The sequence below is a fragment of the Arachis ipaensis genome, chromosome B6, assembly GCF_059453495.1.
Source record: "Arachis ipaensis isolate K30076 ecotype BB chromosome B6, ASM5945349v1, whole genome shotgun sequence".
In the NCBI taxonomy this organism is placed as follows: domain Eukaryota; kingdom Viridiplantae; phylum Streptophyta; class Magnoliopsida; order Fabales; family Fabaceae; genus Arachis; species Arachis ipaensis.
The window spans coordinates 88,806,302-88,810,794 of NC_142441.1; the positions used below are offsets into that span (position 1 = coordinate 88,806,302).

Sequence of the window (4,493 nt, forward strand, 5' to 3'; positions counted from 1 at the left end):
AAAAATGAAAATAAAAATAAATTTAAATTAAAAGGTTATTTAAATTTTGAATTAAATTTTGAAATTTAAAATTTGAAATTTGAAAATTTTGAAATTTAAATTTTGAAAATTTTTAAATTTGAATTTTGAAATTTGATTTTGGAAATAAGATAAGATAAGATAAAAATTTTAAAAATAAAAATCTGAAAATTTTTTTTTTCGAAAAAAAAATTAATTAAAAATATTTTTGAATTTAATGAAGAAAGAGAAAAACAATAAAATGATACCAAATTTCAAATTTTTAGATCAAAACGAAGAAAATAACTAAGAACAGCTTGAAAGTCAAGATGAACGTGAAGAACAACTTGAAGATCAAGATGAACACTAAGAACAAATTTTTGAAAAAAAATTTTTTTTAATAACTAAATAAAAACAAATAACCTCTTAACATAAGAAAAAAAAAACAAAAATAAAAACAAAAATAAAAACAAGCAAAAATAAAATATTTACAATAACCAATAGTAAGGCACACGTTTGCAATTCCCCGGCAACGACGCCATTTTGACGTTAGGATTTTTGCAAGTAAAGAATGTCATAAAAATAGTCGCGTTGTAGATATAGTCTCTAAACTGACAAAAATCCCTTCGTACAAACGTTTTGGTTGTCACAAGTAACAAACCCCTTTGAAATTGATAACTGAGTATTCAAACCTCGGGTCGTCTTCTCAAGGAATTGCGGGAGGTATGTTCTTATTATTGGTTATGAGTTTGTAAATTGGGGTTTTGGAAGTAAGGTGTGAATATGTTATATGACGAGTAAAATAAAATAATAATAATAAAATCTCTTGTCAAGGTATAAGAATTGGAATTCCTATCCTAGTTATCCTTATCAGGTGTGAAGAAGATTGGGTTTTAATCCCACTTGGTCATCCTTTATTAAACAAAGGAAGGTTAAGTGGACTGCTCAGCTTGATTCTCAAGTCCTAGTCAACTCCTGTGGAGAGACTAGTGTTAGAGCAATCCTAGCTCAAGCAAAATTTGCCAATTTCAACCACTTGCTGAGTTTGATAACTCAAGTATTACCAATCACTTGACCAAAGCCAAAAGGGAGAAAAATATCTAAATTAAATTGAAAGCAATCTTAAACAGAGCAAAGCAATCTTAAATCTGAATTACCTCAAATAAAATTAATTAAGAAAATTATATGTAACACGGAAGAGTTCATAAATTAAATAAAAATAAATAAAAATAAAGAACTTGGGATTGAGAGCTACTCCTAAAACTAAGAGAAATCCTAAATCCTAATCCTAAAGAGAGGAGAGAACCTCTCTCTCTAAAAACTATATCTACTCCTAAAATTGTAAATATGAGAGCCTAATCATGAATGAATGTATTCTCCCACTTTATAGCCTCTAATCTGTGTTTTCTGGGCTGCAAACTGGGTCAAAAACAGTCCAAAATTCGCTGGTTTCAAAGTTTGCCACGCTGGATTTCCGTCACTGCGATGCGGCCGCATGGATCATGTGGTCGGGTCACCTAGCCTCAGAGGAACTATAGACTATTATCTATTAAATCGAAGCCCCGGACGTTAGCTTTCCAACGTAACTAGAACCGCGTCGTTTGGACCTCTGTAGCTAAAGTTATAGCCGTTTGAGTGCAGAGAGGTCAGACTGGACAGCTTAGCAATTTCTCCAACTTATTGTATTCCTTCCACTTTTGCATGCTTCCTTTCCATCCTCTGAGCCATTCCTGCCTTGTAATCTCTGAAATCACTTAACACACATATCAAGGCATCTAATGGTAATAAGAGAGGATTAATAATAAGCAAATATAAGATCAAAGAAGCATATTTTGAATCAAAACACATAATTAGGAAGGAAATATAAAACCATGCAAATAGTATGAATAAGTGAGTAAAGAGTTGGTAAAACCACTCAATTGAGCACGAGATAAACCATGAAATAGTGGTTTATCAGTCAGCCAGCCTGATGACTACATCTGTGGGCAATATCTCATTGATCTGCAGCCTCTTTACCAGGGATAAGGGCATTAAGTTGATGCTTGCTCCCAAATCGCAGAGTGCTCTATCAAACATTGTTTCCCCTATGGCACAGGGGACATGAAACCTCCGTGGATCTTTTCTTTTCGTAGGCAACTGTGGTTGAATGAGGGCACTACACTCCTTGTTCATCACTATAGTTTAGCCTCCCTTAAGTGAGCTTTTCCTAGGAAGCAGCTCCTTCAAATACTTGATGTATGCAGGCATTTGTTGGATAGTCTTGATGAACGGTATGTTCACATGCGAAGATGCAAACAAGTCAAGAAATCTTGAGTATATTCTCTTCTCCACAGCACCATTGAGCAGTTGGGAAAAAGGTGCATAGAGTCTCAGCAGCTCCTGTTTTGAGATTTTTGGTTCTTGGAAATCTTTTTCCTTCTTCTCTACTGAGGTATCTTCAGGTTGTTCTGATAGCTTGCTTGGCTTGTCCTCAGTCTCCTTATCACTTATAGTGACCATCTTGCAATCTTCCCATCTTACTTTCTTTGTTTCACCTCTCGGATTCTTCTCTGTGTCACTTGGGAATCCATCTGTGGGTTTGGGAATTTGTTCAGAGAGATACCCCACTTGAGATTCCAACCTCTTGATTGTGTCTCCTTGGTTCTTGAAACTGGCTCGCACTTCCTCCATGAACACCTTGTTGTCTTGAATCTCCTTGCCTATGCCTTCAAGTAGATTCTCAATCCTTGAGATTCTTTCATCAAATGATGATAGGTCAGGCTGAGGAGGGTTATTCTGGCCTTGATATGAATGTGGAGAGGTGTTGTTATGGGGGTGTTGATATGGTCTAGATGTGAAGTGTTGGTGGGCTGCATTGTTTGGATTTGGGCGTCTTTGATCAAGGCTTTGGTCTTGTTGATTTCCCCACCCAAAGTTTGGGTGATTCCTCCATCCAGGGTTGTAGGTCTTGGAGTATGGATCATGGTTTTGCCTAGGTGAATTCCCAATGTAGTTGGCTTGCTCTTGACTACCCTCTGCTTCTTCATTCACTCCTTCTTGGGTTGTTGATGAAGTGGAGATTGCTGCTACTTGGTTCCTCTCCATCTTCTTGGTGAGGTCAGCCAGCTGCTGGGTAATAAGCTTGTTTTGGGCTAGCAGAGCATCTACATTATTTAGCTCCATTACTCCTCTTGTGTTCCCTCTTTCGGAAGCATAGAAGTAGTCATTCTCTGCTACAGTTTCAATGACATCTATGGCCTCATCAATGGTCTTCTTCTTGTTCAAAGATCCTCCAGATGAATGGTCTACTGCCTTCTTTGATTCATATGACAGGCCTTCATAGAAAATGTGCAGCTGCACCCATTCATTGAACATATCTGGTGGGCACCTCCTTGTTAAGTCTTTAAACCTCTCCCATGCTTCATATAGAGTCTCACCATCTTGTTGCCTGAAAGTTTGGACCTCAGCTCTCAGCCTATTGATTCGTTGAGGGGGTAAAATCTTGCTAAGAATTTGTTCACCACATCTTCCCAAGTTGTCAAGCTCTCCTTCGGTAAAGACTCCAGCCACTTGGCTGCCTTATCCTTGAGTGAGAATGGAAATAAGAGCAGTCTATAGGCGTCAGGACGAACACCATTAGACTTCACTGTGTCACATATTCTCAGGAAGGTGGTTAGATGTTGATTAGGGTCTTCTTGGACACTTCCTCCGAACGAACAGTTATTCTGAACAAGGGTGATGAGCTGTGGTTTTAGTTCAAAATTGTTGGCATGGATGGTTGGCTTTTGAATGCTACTTTCACAGTTTCCTGGGTTTGGATTGATGTAAGAGCCTAAAACTCTTCTATCCTCCCCAGCATGATTTTCTCGACCTCTTCCGCCATGGTTGTGAGTCTCTTCTTCATGATGGTTTTCCATGTTTTCTTCCATGTTTGGTTCAAAGTATTCCTCAAAGTGTTCCTCCTCTTCTTCAGCACCAACTACACGTTTTTCTCTTGCCTCCCTCCTTAGTCTAAGGAAGGTTCTCTCAGGTTCAGAATCAAAGAAAGTTGAAGCCCCGCTTCTTCTCCCTGTCATACAACCAACAAGTACAAGCAAAGAGAATAGGTGCAGAAAGTATATCTGTCAGAATTACTGTTAGTGTGAGTGATGCAATATATCAAACAGTTAGTGGGTTAGTGAGATGAATGGTAAATAACAAAGAAAAAGTAGGGGGAAAGAAAGAAATTAACTAAAACAGAAAGTAAATGACTCAAACAGAAAATTAAATCAAACAAAAATAAAATGCTCAAGCTAGTTATCCTCCAATCTAATCATTGTTGATGCACAATCAATCCCCGGCAACGGCGCCATAAACTTGATGCACGGAAAACTTGTCTCATAACAAATTTCCTTCGGCAAGTGTACCGAATTTGTCGTCAAGTAAAAACTCACAATAGAGTGAGGTCGAATCCCACAAGGATTGATTGATCAAGCAACTTTAATTAGAGGAATGTTCTAGTTGAGCGAATCAGAATT

The 4,493-nt window shown here is 37.6% G+C and overlaps 1 non-coding gene across 1 annotated transcript; it reads left to right on the plus strand.

Annotated features, from left to right (window-relative positions):
• Window positions 1-3,346: 3,346 nt before the first annotated feature.
• LOC148561684 (small nucleolar RNA R71) lies at window positions 3,347-3,453 on the plus strand. The gene has a single exon (XR_015887165.1). It is a non-coding gene; the product is annotated as a small nucleolar RNA R71 (small nucleolar RNA).
• The last annotated feature ends 1,040 nt before the right edge of the window (window positions 3,454-4,493 follow it).